The sequence below is a fragment of the Eubalaena glacialis genome, chromosome 13, assembly GCF_028564815.1.
Source record: "Eubalaena glacialis isolate mEubGla1 chromosome 13, mEubGla1.1.hap2.+ XY, whole genome shotgun sequence".
Lineage (NCBI taxonomy): Eukaryota > Metazoa > Chordata > Mammalia > Artiodactyla > Balaenidae > Eubalaena > Eubalaena glacialis.
Genome location: NC_083728.1, coordinates 51,150,204 through 51,168,908, shown reverse-complemented (window position 1 = coordinate 51,168,908; position 18,705 = coordinate 51,150,204).

The following is an 18,705-nucleotide window of genomic DNA, read 5'->3' as shown; positions in this document are numbered from 1 at the left end:
GCCTTACTTAGCTGCAACGCTGCAGCTGTGCTCTTATCTGGCCAAAGGAACCAGGGGACAACAAAAGACCCCAAAGAAGGGACGATGGCTGCATGGGAAAGCCAGCAGCCCAGCATTGTGGTGCCCTTCTGCTGAGCAAATAGTTCAAACTGCTCATTCCCATCTCCTATTCTCTCCCTGGTACATTGTTTGTGCCCTTGCATTTCATTCTGCAAGGAAGGTTGCTCTCTGGGCCTATAAGCAAACAGTCCAGAAAAGAGCTAACCATCCTCCTCTCTTCCCCGGAGAACTAGCATTTTTATTTCGGCTCCAAGCTGTCAAAGACCTGGAGAGTTTATGTCAGTGTCCTGAATTAATTGCTTTAAGCTGAAGCAGGCTCCACGGGCTACCAAATGTCCAGAAGATGTTTATTAATAACGATTCCTCCAGGATTCTGGCTCCAAGCTGTCCCTTGGTGGTGGCCTTTATCTGGCTGCCACCTTCTCACCCCTGGCCTCTTGGTGCTGGGGGTGGGAGGGCTTGCCTATCCAGTCATCGTGACAAAATTTTGAATTGCCTGGAGTGAAAAAATAGCCACCTGTGTATCAGGACATGTGTGATGGGCATCTTTGTCCTGCCCCCAGACAGGTCCCAGAGTCACAGGAACTGCGTGAGTAACCTCGACGTGGGCCAGGGAGGTAGCTGCAGACCCTGCCCTGTGCGAGCTCATTTAGCCCGTGCAATTAGCAGAGGCAGCCGGAGAAATTCCCTCCTCCTGTTCCCCCTCCTCACTTCCTCCCCCAAAAGAAAATTCAGTGAGGCTGACAACCTGATGTATTTTGAAGTTTTCCTGGTACCAAAAAAAAGCCTCTTTAATAGAATGAAATAATAAACCAATTTATATACCGATATAAGACCAGGATCGTGAGTGCCATTGTGTAATTTTCCACTTGACTTTTCATTATCTACCTGAACAAAATCAATCTATATGTATGGGATCAACATACAATTCCGGAGATAAAAGCTGAAAACAAATGTGCTTTGCATATCCCGGAGATAAAAGACACAGTCCTTCGGACAGCCTTTTCTTCTCCAGCAGATGTATTTATAAAATAAATGGTGTGTCAAGGAAAAACAATGAGACACAGTTGTGTATCTGGAGTGTGGACTCCTTTGCTGGAAATATTGATCCTGCAAATGAGCACTGGTTAATAAGTGCCCTGCCGACGATATCGGGTCTACCCAGAGCGCAGGCTGGGTCAACGCTTCTCCCAGCCAAACCTCCCCACCGCCAAAAAAAAAAAAAAAAAAAAAAGACACTTGCCCTATTAACATGGATTTAAGGCTGAGGACTTCAAGGGCCTTCTGAAGCCTCTCCACGGAGACAAAGCACACTGCAAAATCACATTATGTTAGAAATCCCCCCTGCAGCAAAGGGCCAGCTGTGAGGGACCCTCAGTCTTCAAAAAAGAAGGAGAGGTGCCCTGCGCCCCTTGGAGGTGACTTTTTTCCTTTAAACAAGTTGAGTTCCATCCCTTTTTTCGGTGCCCTTCTTCACCCCAATACCTAGAAATGATACTAAGGACAGTACAGCTCTGTCCACACGGGCCACGCCCAGGTCCTGGCCACTCCCTTCCTTTGGGGATGCGTCCCCGTCAGCACTGCATGTGTGTGCCCTGGTGGGCAGATGGCAGAGGCATCCATGGGTGTGCCCATAGGGTTCTGAACCCCTTGGGGAATGTGCACCTGCCTGGGGGGCTTACTGGGCCTGTTTCCAGGCTGGCCACTCTTGTCCCTTCTGTGAGGCAGGGACTAATTGCCCATGCTTTATTGGCCAGCAAAAAAAGCCCATGAGGGATGGGTCCTGGACCACTTTTTGCCCCAAACAATCACTTTGAGTTCATGGACTTTTTCCGGTCATTGAAAAGTAATGATGTCTTAGGCCAAGGACAGAAAACGTGCCTGCTCATCATTATTCATTCATTAGAAGATTTAGTAACTTCAGGGGAGGTTAAATATCTACTTGGGCAACTTTAATTTGTACAGCAGGACAAATCAACTCTTTTATGGTTTAATATCTTTGTGTTGACTAGTTTTGGTGGTTGTTGGTTGGATGGTTTGGTCCAAGTCTGCAAATCGCGATTTTCATGCACCCTCTTCCCTTATGCTGAGAGCTCATATTCATGCCCAGCACCCACCTCATTCCTCAGACACTCATGGAAAACTATGGGGAAAGCCCCCAGGAGCAGTCTGACAGCAGAGTTATAGACTTTTAGGGACACTCCTGTAATGGTCAAAGTTCAGTATGGGGAGAAGCTTGTGTGCTTTCAGTCACGTGCGTCTCTTAGGAAAACAAGCATCCTCCCTTCATCCCATCTTTTTGTTCCAGTATCTGTGAATAAGCAAAGCTAGAGAAAACTAAGAATGCAGTCAAAGAGAGTTAGGCAGTCGTTAGAATTTCGTTTGAAAATTGAACTACATCCTGACGGCACACTTTGAAAAGTCCCTATATTTTCATTACAAAATTGATGTCTTTTATGCCTAGAGCATTCAGCCTCGATGAACTCAAGGCATATTTTGTCCAAGGTTTAATTACTCCATGATCCAAACACCTAACCTGTGTCCTGGAGAACCCAGTATGGTAGGTAGCACATGAGCTTCACCCACCAGGCGGAAAATCCTGTAGGAATTTTGTACCCCCGAGCTCCCTGAAGAAAGAGAACTTGCCAGAACAGGGTGTTTCTACATCCACAGACACATTTACTGATCCTGCATAACCGTCTCCATGCATAAGCAAGGTCCTGACCCAGAGTCAGGCTGTAGTCCCTGTTTATAAAATAAGAATTTGCTAAACAGAAGAAACTGAGTTTTTCCAAAGGTATTTTTAGTAATCATGTCAGAGATGTCCTGTCTTGATGTCATTTCCCAGGGAAGAAAAACGGAGAGTCAGAAGTCCAGTAAATGTATGAAGGTGTACACATTCAGATAAACAGAACCAGATGGAAAGTTAGTGTCAACTGTTGCTAGCACTGACATTTAAAAAAAAACATATATCAGCAGTTAAAATATGTAAAGAAATGAAGGATGTAACCAAATTCAGGCTGAGGGTGAACACATGCCCCTCCTGGTCTTTCTGGCTGGGAGTCAATTAACAGATGAGGACAAGCCCCAGCCCCCCAGCTGCTGCTCAACCCCCTCTGGAACCTGGGAAACTGAAGACATTATATTATATAGAAATAAGCACAAGCTGGCCTGATCATATTTAACTGTCTAGGTATCCTAAGCTAACTCACTTTCCCTCTCAGTAATTGCCTCATTCTTCCCTTCCAGTGAGTGTACAGCATCTTTACAAATAACCAAAGTGCAAAGCTCTCTTGATCGCCACCAAAACCAAGAGACACAACTGCAAAGCCCCAGTGCGTCCCTTCATACCAGGCTTGATAGAGAAATAAGGAACCCATTTTCCAGATGAAGAACTACAGTGTCATCCTGCCCTGTGGGTGAGGTACTTACCCATTCAGAAAGGTCAAATGAGAATGTTTTTCAACGTTGTTTTTTGTTTTTCTTTTCTCTTTTCTCCCCCTTCTTTCCTTCCTTCTTTCCTTCCTCCCTCCCTTCCATCCTTCCATCCTTTCCTTCCTTTCTTTTTTTTTTTGGAGGACGGCGGGAGCTGGCAATGGAACTGGATGAAACATGGCCCTAAATCAGAATCTCTTGCACACCCCTCTAGCACCTTCCACTCTACCGCAGTAAAGATAAAACCCCTTCTCCTGGCTCTCTGAATTATCAACACAGAAATCCATTCAGAAGACGGTGAGACCCAGGAATGAGGCCAGGAGAGGGCTCTGCCAGCCCTAAAGATGCCACAAACTTTCCACAGCACTTAAAATGTACTTCAAGTGGTCCTAGAGCAAGAGAGTTGCTTTTTAAAATGAAAAGAAAAATAACTGTAACTTATCCATGATGACAGTTTGAAAGGTGAAATTTTCATTTTGAGTGCCTATGTGTCACCATGGGAAAATTACTGGATTCTAATACTACACAATGCTAGAGAGACACATATCATTTCTTCTGTGTCTCATAGTCTACATCAAGTTGTTCAAAACGTTTCTCAATGTGGAGAACCAAATGAAAAATCTCTATGATTAAATTAACATTTGACGCAGAAAGTGTTGCCTTTATCACAGGAACCATGCAAGAAGATGGATCGCCACTCATGCCATACGTGTTCCAACTTTTCTTGACTTGAAAATGTTTTCAAATGTATTTCTTAAGTATGTCCTTATTATTTGACAATAAGAGATATGTATCCTTATTCAATTTTTTCTGCCATGTTGTACACAAAGAGGGCATGACACCACAGAGGAAAACAGGTTTCTTTTAAAGAAATAGGAGAACAGTAGCTCCATTATATTATTTGGGCCACAACAGCTTTATGACAAACTCCTTCAAAGCAGCACTTACTCCCCCTTGCACAGATGGCGGGCCGGGTATTCTGTTCTGGCTCTCCTGGCTGCCCCAGCAGTGATTCTGTCCAGTTTGTTGACATAACGTGGGCTCCATTAGAACCAAGTTGGATATTCAAATGCACTTTATATTCTTTTCCAGAGATTCTAAAAGAGAAAGATGTGGATTTGCAGCCTAACACAGAGGATGTTTAGTCTCAGTGAAGCCCGGGTGTGTTTATTCAGTGTCATTTTTAAAGGAACTGCCCACTCGATGCAGAAATGACAGTTCCTTGTCTCAAGCATCACTTAAAAGTTCAAAAGAAATAGCTGAAGCCCAGCATGGGAAAGTGTTTTACTTCCCAATTCACTCAGACTTTTAAAATGGTTAATGCTGGCAGTGGACTTACTCCGATAAATCAGGAAAAGCACCAGATCATCTTCGTACACTGATCTGTGAATTTATGAAGTCAAAGAACATTGGTAGAAGTGCATTTTTTCTCATTTTGCTTTCCTCTGGGGGCCGGGGAAAGAGTGAAAGACCAGTAGGGAATACACCAGAACTCTTTTTATTTTGAAGAAAGATAAGCCTCCATTTTCAAGTAATTTGAACAGTGAGAATTCTGATACTGAAGAATTTCAATGCGGCTTTCCTGGAAACTTGAGACTGATTCAAAGAGCAAATACCACGGTGCAATTTCTTTACAGTTGTGAGTTTCTTTTTTCTTTTGAGTAAGAAAGTAGTAATACATGATGAAAAGCAATAATAATAATAACAATAATAATTTAAAAGGGACGGGTGTAGGTTATTACGTATTTTGCTTGATATCACACAAAGTAATTTCACATTAATGAAGGGATACTAGATTTCACAATTTTCAATATTCCTGTCCTAGCTAAAAAGTCATGTCACACCCCCAAAAAACAGGCCTGAGTTGATAGGATTTTTTATACAGATTTTAGGCCAGGTTAAAGGATTTTGTGGAACTATATGTCATGGCTTGGGGTGAAATTAAACAATATGCTTGATTCCAGTGTCCATTTGGGGTTCATTTGTGTTCACATCTTTCTCCTATTTTTGCCGGCGTCCTGCAGTTCCACAGCTCCGGGGTCCGCATACAGATGGTTACATTCTCATACTGGGCACCCAGAGAAGGTCACATGCTTTACATCAATGGCAATTAGTTCCCTTTTTAAAATGGAAAATGTCATTAAGTTCTTGAATAATTCAAGAGTAGAGGTCACAATACAGTGTCCCTTTTGGGGGTCTTTATGGTGCAAATGGCAAAACAAGGCGATCCTATCAGTAAGAGTAGATCTAAGGTTTACAATGTAGCTCTATTTAGTGTGACAGGAAAATTAAATTACACGAGACACTCATTCATCGTCACCCGTTAACAGGCTTGGGAAAATTGTGGATCCCCGGGGGCAAATCACGGACAACGTGCGAGGCAAATAAAAATATGTCATTTTAATTGGCTGCTGTTTCCTCCGCTTGGTTTTGAAAATAACAAACATAAGCTTGTCCCCCACAACTGTCCTTGGAAATAGGGTCCCGAGTCTCCAAGAGAGGACCACAACTTAAGGACGGGTTAAGAGTTCCGGGGGACACGGGTCTGTTTTCTCAGCAGTCGTTGAGCGGGTCTTGATCCAGGGGTTCCCTGGAAATGAAATATAGGGGAAGGTTCCACGTGAGAATCGGCGTCGGCGGCTCCCCACCCCGCCCCGGCTGGGGGGTGGTCTGCACGGGAGTTACTGCGTTTCTGGAACAGGAGCTGCCCCTCAATCTGTGAGGTGTGAGGAGGAGGCCAAGAGGGAGGACCGAGCGTCGCGGGGTCCACCAACTGTCCTCCCTCCCCAGGGGAGAGAAAGCCACACGGCCCTCGACGGGCCTGGCGCCAGGCTCCCGGGCTGGGGTCGGGTGGATAGGGTAGAACCAGAGGCAGCGCATCCTCAGAGGTCACCGACGGAGAGGAAAGCCGTTCCCCGGGCCGCGCCAGCACATCCTCGCCACACACGTCCCCTACGACCCCCAAAGTCCCAGTTCAGGCCAGTGGGCGTGGCTGTCCGGGACCCGCTCCCACCCTTGACCGCCCGCGTGTCGCGCCGAGCGCTGGGCCGCTCCACCCGCGCTTCCCGCCGCCGCCGCCGCCGCGCTCCCGGCGGTCTCCCGCCCATCGCGGCGCCCTCGGCACCTGCGGGGCCCCGGCTCTGCTTCCTGCGTCTCCCCGAGGCTGGAGAGAGCTGGTTGGGCGGGGAGGAGTAAAGCCTGCGGCGCCGGGCGCCTGCGGGTGGGGTTGGCCCGTCCGTTGGGTGGGCCGCCTGGGGTCGGTCCCCTGCGCTGTAGGACTTGGAAAAGTCAAGAATGACCGCCCGTCTGCCTGTTGCTTATTATTATTATTTAGAAATAATATCTATCTGGCGCTTCCCTTTTTCGGGCTCCTCCGCCAAGACCCTGCAAAGTCCTATATTGGCCAAGTGAGCTCAGGGCGGGGTGCGCGCATCTTCTCGGCGCTGCGCGCATCTCTGCCGCCGGCGCTCGGCCGCGCGGGGAGGCCAGGCTCCGGATCTGGTGACACCGCGGCCCGACACACGCCCCAGGAGGCGCGGACCCTGGGTGGGGCCGGCGCGGACCCGAGGAGGGGCCGGCGGCCGGGCCTTGGCAGAGGGTCCCGGACCCTCGCGGGGAGGAGAAGCCGGTCCAGCGGCTGGGGGCTCCTTTCGGAATGAAGACCTTGGGGCCGCTCGGTTTCTGAAGCGGGCCTGACGTTAGTAAAGCTTAGGTAAAGGGAGATAATTCATTTTTAAGAAAAAGTCATATTACAGCGTGATTGCTGCCTCGGGCGGATGATGGGTGTCTGAGCCTCAGTATCTTTGTAGTAGAATTAAAAGTAGAATTAAGGAGTACGTTTCCTTCCTTGGGGGAGCGAGGGAGCAGAGGGGGCCAATTTAGAGGTTTTTCATTTTCTAAACGCTTCAATTTTAAGCAAACACTTGGGGGCTCCGGGCCGCTGTAATTCCAAAGACAATTTTCCGTGGTTTTAATTTGATTTGCATTTTTTCAACTTCTATAATATTCAATTTCATGGCTGAATACACAGGTAAACACTGTGAGGTCGTGTTTTTCGCCCCCTGCACCAAACAGAATGTCGCTTGCCTTGGAGTGCCAGGGGAGGTTACACCCCGTCCCAATAATGTCTGCGGGTTTCTCCTGAATTATTTTCCTAAACGTAGCGCGGTTTCGCCTGGGCGCCAGAAGGGTGGCCTATTAAAAATAGCTGAACTGCTCCGCACGGGTGGGGGGACCCCCACAAACATGACCCAAAGGAAGGAGACAAAGCAAACAAATTCCTATTCTACATAGAATCTATTCTAATTTTACCCAGAAACATTTAAAAATATTTTATTAGTAGTTTTAAGCAATCTAAAAATGATCAATATACTCACTTCCCCCAGAAATGCTTTCAGTGTAAATTTCATCGCTAGAAAGACAAACATTGAGAAATACAAAGAGACAGGCTTTGTAAGGAGAAGTTTAATTAGCACCCTTGAGCTATTTTATAAAAAAAAAATTTAGAGAAAAATACAAAGTGAAATTGGGTAATTAGCTTTAGTCATATCAAAGCTGATATTTAACAAAATGCCACTGTCCCTAACCCTGGAGCCAGGATGCTGGAAGCTGCATGCATGGGAGCAGCTACACCAAAGACTAACACGGGTAGATGGTAATCCTTGAATACACCATACATCTCGCAAAGAGATAGTTGAACCTCATCAAATATACAGATAGATTGGCACATGATAAATCTATCAAAACCCCAAATGCATTTTATATTCCTTCACAACATCGTGCTACAAGAGGTAAGGAGCAAAGAAATGACATACTTAATTGGCCTGTCCAGAGGTACTCATATAATAAAATAGCACTCTCAGGAACGATACCTCATTTAAAGAAAATATAGATATATACATATATATCTGCTTAATGTCCATTACTGTGAAACACTCAATACCGTGAAAGCTATTCCTATTTTAAATCCTAAAAATTTACAGATTTGAATGTTTGTCTCATTTCGTAGGATTTTTTTTTTTTAATTGGAGAGCTCACGGACAATGTTAGTGACTTTCAGAAATTAAAAGATATTAGAGTTTTGGCATTTTGGAAAGAATAGATCCAGAAATTACATTGGTGAGCCTTTCAAAAACCTTTTTGCTTGAGGTTGGCTGATTTGGAAAAACGGTATTGAGCCGATCTCATTTGCAAAATATTTTTTTATCGTACGAAAGGGGTTTAAGCAAACAAGAAAGGAATTTCTTTTGAAACAGTACCAACTTTGAAAAAGAAAGTTACTTCATTTTTTTAAAACACCGTCGTAGCAGGCTGACTGCACCGAACACCTTCAGGAAAACTGACCTTTATCATTTGACTTTTAATTTGTTTTTTACAATTATTGAATTTCAAAGGATCATTGTTTAGGATCTGTCCTAATCTTTCTTATTGTGGATGACTGGCAATTATGTCTTTCTGTTTATCTTACACACATAGATGACAGAATGTGATGTCCACAGATGACAGCAGAGCAAACCTCTTCCTGGAGAAGAGCTCATGACAGGGACTCGACTAAAACACAAGGTCTACACAGAGGATGGCAAACTTCGGGCAATAGGAACCTCTTTCTCTTTCTCTATTCTAATGGAGGAGTAAATGGGGCTCTTGTTAAGAACCTAAAAGCACTGATCATCAGAGTAAGTTTGCCAATTTCTTTCACTTTTATCCCCAAAGAGGTCTGTGTCCAAGACTGTGGCAGCCGATCCAGAAGCTGTGCTCAGGCGATGCAGACAGCGATTGCTCTCCCAACCCCCAACTGTGTTCAGCTGGGTCCAAGAGGCCACTGGCTGACCAAAGATGGAGGGCACTTGGCAGGCCTGGGGTGGGGGAGGGGAGGGAGGGAGGAATGGGCCAAGGAGGTCCCTGGAGTGTGTCTCAGCAGGTGGGGGCTAGCAGAAAAGGGGGCCCAAGTCCCAGTAGGAAACTTTCCCTACAGACTTAGGAACTTGGGAGGCCATGTCCTTTGGGAGAGATGTTAGTCCTCAGAGGAAAGAGTAGCACCCCCAGAAGACACAGCTGCTGGGGGGGTGGGGGGAGGTTAGCTGAGGGTGTTATGAAACGACTGTGGTCTGACTGTCCCTTCATGACTAATAGGAGTCTGAGGGAGGGGAGGAGTGTGAGTGTGTGTGTGTGTGTGTGTGTGTGTGTGTGAGAGAGAGAGAGAGAGAGTGAGAGAGAGAGAGAGAGATTCCGCTGAATACAAGGGAGAAATCCCACAGTTACTTTTAGTTGTTTACTGAGCAAGGGCAAAATCTAAACAGCGCTTTCCAGGATCAATGAAGGGATGGCCTTGGGTTCCAGAGCTGAGCCCCCTAAATGAGTCTGGCATCTTGATAACTGCAGGTTAGCACCTGAGATCAACTCCTTCCCACTGCTGGATGCTGGCAAGAGATACGGAGGCATCTTGTTCTGGGCTCTGGGAAGGGAGAGGCGACAAGGAGATTTAATTGTCTGCCTGGGTGAATCGAAATGTCCTTCGAAAGCAAAGAAATCAAGAGAGATTGGCCTTTAATTGGCAAACTCTGCTGGTTGGAGGGGAGTGGCAATTCAAGTGGAGAGAGGATAAAATGCAGATCGGATTCCTGTCCCCAGCTCGCCCCCAGACAGGTCCCAAGATCGCATTCTCCCCCACTCTTTCGGACCCTAGAAGGCTCCGCACCTAGTCTGACTGTGGTAACTGTGTCTCTCTCCCCACCTCAGTCTAACATCTCCATTATCAGTTTGGAGTGGGGAGTCTGGTTTAATCCAGAACTCCATTCACTTGGTCACCCCCATGCCTGAGACATCATTGTGTGCAGAGCTGGCCTTAGGACCCAGTTGTCCAGAGCCTCCCCTGAAATCCCAAAAGGGGAGGGGCTCAGTCCGCAGGAAATCCCCACCCCACTAAAAACGGACAGTCCGGGGAACTTAACTTGCAGTAAGTCAAAAAGAAAAGGAGACCTCCACGCCAGGAGGGCCTGGCATAAGCAGGCGTGAGCCATCCTTGGCTTGCACACCCCTGTGCCCGTGTGCAGCTCGGCCGGGGTGGCGCCCTTCCCCCAGATTGCAGGCCTACTGAGTGCCGGGTCCCAGCCACCCTCTGTGATGGAAGCAGGCCCGTCCACCTGGGCCGGCATCCCTTTCAGGGCCAAACCTGGAGGCAGGTGTTTATCCCGATCTGCATCTGTATGTGCGTGGGGGGAGGCGGCTGTAGGGACGGGGGCCTTGGTGCTCTTGCAGCTGTGTTGGAGCGGGGGCATGCAGGGGCCCAGCTGTGATCCGTGTGTGTGCTCCAGCTGTGCTGTCACCTGGGCTGTCGGGCCACCAGGTGCAGGTCAGGGGGAGGTCAGAGGCGAGAGGCTCTCAGGAATTCCTGGCCCCTGATCCAAAATCCCCCGTAAGGAGTAAAGCTGACAGGCGGCACCTCGGACGTGAGTTATTTTAAGCCCATATGTCAGGCTATTGTTTCTGCCCCTGACATTTTCCTCTTCTCTGGCATTTTCTCTTTCTAATCACAATGCAAGAGCCATCTAGCTGCCGATTCTCTGCCCGTCTCCTCCCTTCCAGCCTTAGCCAGCTGGTCCTGGAAGCTTAAATGGGGAGGAGTCGTGGTCCAGGCCTGACTGATCCTCTGGCTGGCTTTGGGGCCATGGTTGCATGGGAATTCTAACTCCAAGAGGGAAAAAGAGAAGCCAGCCTGACCCCAGACATAACCCACCCTGACCCTTTCTAGGACAGTGGGCAGGGTCTCTGCCATCCTTCCAAGAAGTGCCCAAGCCTGTTCTTCTTGAGACCTTCTTGTTTCTTTCTAGCCTTCTTCTAACACTGCCATCCTCCCCGCCCTTTCACCTCCGTTTACCATCAGCAACTCACTTTGAAAACTTGGGGGTCCTGGCGAAGGCAGGCTCCCTGCTGCATTGGAATCAGGGAGGTCTGTGCCCAGGCCATATGAAACCAGGAAAAGTTGAAAGAACACAGAGGTGAAAGATTTGAAGTCAATGCTGAGCTCTGAAATTGAAGCTTTTTCTCTAACTTCTCTCTGCCCGGGCCCATCACCCATAAATTCTGACAGCTACTGAGGAGGGGAGCGGTCTTAAATGAGGTCATGTTCATGAAGACACCTGGCGTGGTGTCTGGCACAGAGGGGACCCCACTGAGTGGTGGTGGATGGAATACAGTTGTGATCAATAAAAGAGGAGGAGGGGCTGGGGCGGGGGTGGGAGAAACAGTAAGATGGTAGAAAGAAGGGCAAAAATGTTGCCCCAAAATGGACTAATTTTTCTGGGTAGAGGGTAAATTTTCTCCACCAGAGAGTTGTTGAAGTTGCAACTTCTTTCTGTGTGTAAACAGCTCAGTTTAATGTAGCTCAGAATCGCAGACTGACTAGAAGGTATATAGTTAAATTGGTCTCGTTTACTTTAAACTTCTTAGATTGGGTTTTAGAAGGTAAGGCAAGCAGGAAGCTCGAGCAGAGGGTTGTATCTTTTAGAGCAGAGTGTACACACACTGGCATCCTGATTTCTCTGCTAAAGATGCCTCTGGCCCCCATACAGAGCCCTCTGTGACCCAGGTCCTGTCCTGGCTGACATTCCACCCCGGTCTTCACAGAAGATGTCATTGCATCGTCATCTGCCCTCCTCGGTCCCCCAGCTCCCACTTCACGCCTTAGCTCCTCCCAAGCCCTCTCCGCCAAACACTTCCTAAGATTGTTTTCTATTTTTAAGTAATGCACTTTGAACACCCAAGTCTTCAAATTAAGAACCATATGCTTTTCTTTATGTGAGCAAACAGTTCAACAAAATCCATTATATAACTACATCTGCTTTGTGAAGAGAGAAAAAATAATGAATTGAGGTCCTATTTCTAATGAAATAAGTCAAAATTCACACGCATGCAACCTTATTTTGATTTGCTGGGGTCGTGACCAACCTTGGTCCAAAAACATTCCTGCTTATTCTTGAACCCTGTGTTTTACTTTTTTTCCAAAAAAGTGAAACCATGGAAAAGCTGCTTTACCTAGGAAGAAAGTCTAGTCCTCAACCATTTAAGCGAGCAGAAGTGGAGCCACTTAAGCAAGTAGAACTAAAAACCAGCAAACTATTCTGATTCCAAAGTTTTCATCTGCATCACACCCCAGTATTTTTCCCTCACGCATCTACATTTGTGATGTGGAAAATTTCCCTCTCAGTTCATTTGATGTGTTTAAGTTAAATCAATGTGGCCTTGCAGGCATGGTATCCTGGCATTGCAGGAATATCAGTGCCTCCAATTAGCTTCAAGAGAGAGTTCAACCCCAGGCACTTGCCCTAATGAGACCTGAGAACCTCTAGTTTTGCATGAATGAATGCAACTTCATTTGTGTGGCTCTTTTCAGCGTCTCGGCTATCGGTTGCATTATCTGCCAGTAAAATTCCCCACCTTCTTTTCAGAAAGAGAGAGAGAGGTGTGTGTGAAGGGTAAGTCAATGCCTTCTCATGGGAGCCTGGCAGAGAGGGGGGACATGTATGACAGCGACATCTGACCAGTCCATGTTTTGTTGGTAGTGAGGTTGGAGCTCTGAGGAACAGCCACTAATGTAAAAACTAAGGACACTGTTGTGAAGACGTGCTTGTGAAACCACCCTGTCTTCTGTACCTTATGCAGAGGATATACAAAGAATCTGCAACAAGCCCCAAGGGTGCAGGGGTTGGGGGAGGGGAGAGTAGGAATCACCTCCAGTCTGGCAATAGGGACCAGGGCGGAATGACAGCTTGTAAAATAAGCCTCCATCAGTCTCCCAGGAGACAGCCAGCCTCAACTTGGGTGTTCCCCGCTTGTTAGCCTCACTCATAATTGGTCTCCCCTCCCATCCCACGTTGTTGGTTTTCTGTGTGTGGCTTTTGGTGTGAGCGTGTTAGGTCATCAACAAATACAATGGCGGGAGGGGGTGAGGGGGGACACACACGATTGTTTTAAAGAAGAAAGGAGAGAAAGGATGAGAGAGTGGGCAGGAAAGCTGTGAACAGAATGGGGAAGATGCCCCAGGATTTAGGCTTCCGAGGCAACCCCTGGAGGGCTGGGGGTAGTGCGCTCCCTGGGAGTTTTGTCTAAGGGAGAAGCAGCCTGCCAGGAGCTGGGGACCCCGCTGAGCGCCACTGGGGACACCGTCTATACCATGCAATTTTTGTTTGCTTGTCTCTGGAGGTGCCTGTAACATCCTGCCCATATCCGGTGCATCTCATCAAAAAGGAATTTCTCAAAAAACCCCAATTATTGTGGCTGCCTGAGAAAGAATATAGCCTCAGGAGCAGCCCAGGATCCCCCCCCACCGGGCGGGGGGTGGGATGGGTGGCCGGGCACACGGGCCTGTGCCAGCTGGCCTTTCCCCATCCATTTTAAAATAGTTTCTCCCACATTCCTCATGATCTTTTCCTCCACCCTACATTCTCTTTTTTCCTCTTCTCAGAGGAAAGCCAGTCCTGGGGTTAGAAGCTATAAGAAACGTGTAGTCGGACGTCTGTAAAGCCTAGCACGAGCTGGCTTTGCAGTCAAGGGGCGCTGTAGATGCAGTGTATTGTTTTCACTCCAAAAGGGGCATATAAGGCTCTGAGACCCTCAGATATCTATCTGTTTACGGTATAAAGAACATTTGACGGGAGAAGAGAGCAGCAAATAATTAAATTGAGCGGCAAACTCTTAGAGAGTTTTTTCTTGCATTTTTGGTTTTGTTTTTATAATTTCACGCCACCAACTGTTGGGCGGCCTGGGTTGCCATGGTGCTGTGGCCGGGGCTGCTGTCCACTGTGTCCCTGACCCAGCAGAGACGTTTGGGGTCTGAAATCTTGCTCTTCTGCTGCAGTGGTGACAGCACATTGGGGATGGTGGCGCAAAGGGGTGGGTGTTGGGGGGGGGTCTCCTCTGTGGCCGGACAGGGTGCCCGTAAGTCTGTGGACGCTAGTCCGCGAGGTTAGGTCCACGGTGGGGATGGGGGACTCAGAGAACATTTCCTTCCGACCCCCTGGCGCAGGGTGAAGATTCCCGGCCCCAGTGGCCCTGCTGCTTTCTCCAGACAGTTCTGGTCTATGCAATTCAGAAGATTCTGTCTCGGTGACTCCAGCCCCAAGCCGGGAGGACCTCCAGACCCCCGATACTCAGAAGAGTGCGCTGCCCCAGAGAAAACCAGTTACCCCGAGGTACCTCCAGGTGCCTTCTTGAGCAAACACCCCCCTTCCCCGTGCACTATTAAGCGGTATCTCTCGCTTCTCCCTGCGTCACCCGCACATTAAAATTCCCCCAAAGCCCTGAAGACCTGCTTCTCTGTATAAAGCCGGGAGAGGCGGGCGATAAACATCAGGCGTTTAAATTGGCCATTTGGAAGATTACATCTCTTCAGCGAGGGTCTTTCTTTCAAAACTCGCACTGAATTAAGGGCCGCGGCTACTCCGCACCGGCTCTCAAAGGCCGGGCACCTTTTCATTCGGCCGTGGAGTGGGCCGGGCGCGGTGACCCGGCGCCATCAAAGGCCCGAGGAAAGGCCGTGGGGCGACACCGTCTAATGACAAGTAATTGACGGATTCGAGGCCGCGCATTACCAGCGGAACGGGGAGGCATTAATTATTAAAAAACGATTAGCCTCGCGTGTGTCCCGCAGGCGGGCCATCTCGTTCAGGGAAGATAACCAACCACGCGAGCCGGAGCCGGACTTGGAGGGAGGCGGGTGCGCTCCCCGGTCGGCCTCGGGCGTGGTGGACAAAGGCGCGCGCGGCCCCGGGCGCCGGGGAAGGAGGGGACCGGGCGCCCAGGGTCCCCACGCATGGAGGCGTCCACAAAACTGACCCTGCCAATCACCGGGACCTATTTCTGCCCTTTTGGGTCCGAGATCTGGGTGACTGCGGCGCGGACTGGAAGAACTTTCCAGTTGGGGTGGCGGGCAACTGCGGTGACCCGGGACCTAGCGCGACCTACGTACGTCGTGGCGAAATACCAAACTGACCGAGCCGGCGTGGGCCTATCACGAGCCAGACACCCCGCCGTAGAAAGCAAACTCTCAGGGGTAATGCAGATTGATGGGGGGCACCTGGTAGACCCCAGAGGAAAGACACCTTTTCCTACGCTGCCCTCGACAGCCGAGGGTCCTGCGGTGTCAACTGGCAGCCTCGGAATCACTAGTTTTCCGAGCCGTCGCCTTCCCGCAGACGGCAGACAGATGCGATCGGTCTGTCCGATCCTCCAAACCCGGTGCCCCGGGCCAGCGCGGGGGAAGTGGGTGAGGAACGGCCCCGCGGCCGGGTTCGGCCTTTCCCTCCTGGACCGGGCTAGTGGCCCGGAGGCTCCCTGACCTGCCTGCGGCCGTGCGCGCTCGCGGCGAGAACGCAGGGTTCCCCGGCCGCTCGGAAAGGCGTTGCCCCTCCTCGGCTCCCGGACGGCGGGAACCCCACCGCCGCCTGGGCCTCGGGGCTTCCTGGAACCCCCGAGACGGGACTGGAACCCATGCGCGTCCACGCTCGGGCCTCGCTCTGCAGCCTCCCAGTACCAGTGCGCCGTCTTCCACCGTCCCCATCCCAGGCTCTGCGGCCAAGGCCGGCCCCCACCTCCACCTTCCCACTGTCCTAGGGCGACAGGCGGCCCTCGGATCGAATCAGCAGCCCGGAGCGGCTGCAGGGGCCTGTGGTGGCTTCCCGTCGCTTCGGGATCCCACCAAACTTTCCAGATGTGCTCAGGGCCCAGATTCAGTCTGAGTGTGTAGCTCCTCGACCCCTCATCCTCCCACGCCGAGCATCCTCAGAATCCCCCGCAAAAAGGCCATCTCCCCAGCCCCGGGGTCTCCGCAACTTAGCTTCTCACTCCCCGTCCCCCAGGCGTCGAAGCGCCAGGGGCTGGCTGGGGGAGGGGAGGCGCGCGGACGGGAGTGGGGGGCGCACGCTCGGCGGGGACCCGGGCGCGGCCCCTGAGTGGGCGCGCTCCCTACCTGCGGTGCGGCGGGCAGGCGGGCGGCGGCGGCAGCGGAGCGTCCAGCGCGCGGAGGGAGGCGGCCGACTGCTCCGAGCCGAGGCATCCCCGCATTTATTTGAGCTCAAACCGAGCGACTGTTGACTTTAGCACACAAAGCAAAGATTTCACTGCCCGCTAGTTTAAAAATGAATATTTTACCAAGATATCGATCAGCGTTATAAAATTCAGTTAAGTACAATGGGATCCTGGCAAAAAAGAAAAAAAAAATAATAAAGGAGGGAGAGGCAATATAATATCTGTGCAAATTTGCTGAAGTGTGACGTGGCATGGAAAGTTTACCCTCCTGGAATTCGGATCTAGAATGTTTTTTTCGGTTGTTTACTGACTGTTTATTCACAGATCACGGATGCTTAAACCCGCGCGCGGATGGCGCGGGGAAAAGGAAGAAAAAGAGGGAGAGAGAGGGAAAAACAAACGCTGCACCCTACCACGCAGAGTTGGGGGACGCGGGCGGAGGGCGGTCTGAGCGCCAGTAAGCTGGGGGCCCTGCGGGGGGAGGGGCTGGGGCGGGAGGATAGGGGATGTGAAAGACGCAGGACGCGCAGAAAAGCCTCCGGAGCGGCCGGCTCCCCGACATCCTTTTTATGTATTCGGACAGAACTATATCTTATCTGGCCGGGATCAGTGGAGGGGGGCGCGCTAAGTAGTTTAAAACGACCCTCGCACAATGGGCGTGCGATAGGAAACATAGCAGGTTAGGGCAGCGCTTTCAGCCTTCATTGTCCCGCACTCGGCCCCCGGCCCTGCCTCTCGGCTCCTTCGCCACGGGAGCCTTTTATGTGATAATGAAACACATTTCAGGCTGGGCTCACGACGTGTGTGTCCTTGCCAGGGGAGAGACGGCCCTGATTGCTGGCTGCGACCTCCGGATCCCTCCCACTACCCCCCTCCCCAATTTCTCTTCCTTGTGTTCTTCGGGACAATGTGGCATGTTAAAAAGGGATTTGGAGGCGGGAGGCAGAGGCGAGGACCAACCCCCCTCAGGCGCGTGGGAAGGCCAGGGTTTGAGGGGCAGAGAGACCCCGCAAGGTGGGGAGGGCTCTCGCAGAGGTGGTATCCAGGCTTGGGGCGAAGCTGGGACACTCCAAGTTTGGATGGTCGAGAAGCCCAAAGATCTAGTCCGGGACAGGGGAGCCTGAGCTTAGAAACCTGAGTCCGAAAGTTTTGGCCTCCGACTCTGCAGAGATTCTCACCCACCGCAAGCTAGCTGCACCCTGGATGGCTCCTGCCCTCGCTCGGCCAGCTTGCCTGCCAGCAGATGCCCAGAGCAAAGCCAAAGCGGCGGAGCCCACTTTGCGAAGCCGGGCCCCGCTTGGCCTCCGAGGTTTCCACTTCGGTTGGCCGAGGATTTAGGGCCACTAGGCTGTCTGTGGAGAGAGGCAGTACGATTTGTAAGAATTTATTCTGGGTCTTTCTTTATACTTTTCGGTTTTCCTTGAAGAATCACAACATACCCACTCACCTCCTTGGTGCTGTAATCATAGATTGCCAACCCAGGCTAAGAGGCCGCTTGGCCAAGGCCTCGGAGTTTGGGGGGAGGGGGTAGGGAGAAAACCTGCAGACCCTGGGATCCCACCCCTGACAAGGGGCACCTGGCCAGCCGTGCAGGACACCCCCTTACCTCTGCCTCATCCCCCAATATACGTATTTTAAAAGATTTCCATCGGGACCCTGAGTTCCCTTTAAAATCACTTTCAGGAGAAAGTCTTTTGTTTCTCCAGACCAGATGCTCAAATGCATGGTTCCAGAAGCCTCACTACTCCTGGGCTGCAGCAAGTTCTACCAAGGTTGTGCAGAACACCTAAGTGAAGGTGGGGGGTGGGATGGAGGGTGGAGTATAGACAGAGGCCTGAGGCTGTCAATCCAGGCGGAGTTCCAATTCCACGGAAGGGTGAATGGGTGCACAGAGGCAGTGATGAAAAGAAAAAGAGCTGCACCAGGAATTTGCAAGTCCAATTGGGGCTCCCTGCCTTGAAGGGAGGCCTAGGATTGGACATACAGGAAAAAACATGGAAAATCCAGGCTTCTTTCCAGAGAAGCCAGCCCCAGGGTCCAAGAGACGTCAACAACATTGCACCTTCACATGGCCCAGCTGGAAAATACAGATAGGATGTGTGGTTTTCTCCAGGCTTCGGAGATAAACCTGCATCAGCCCCACAATCCCCAGAATGGTTCACCTGGGATCTGTGAGTTTCACTGTGT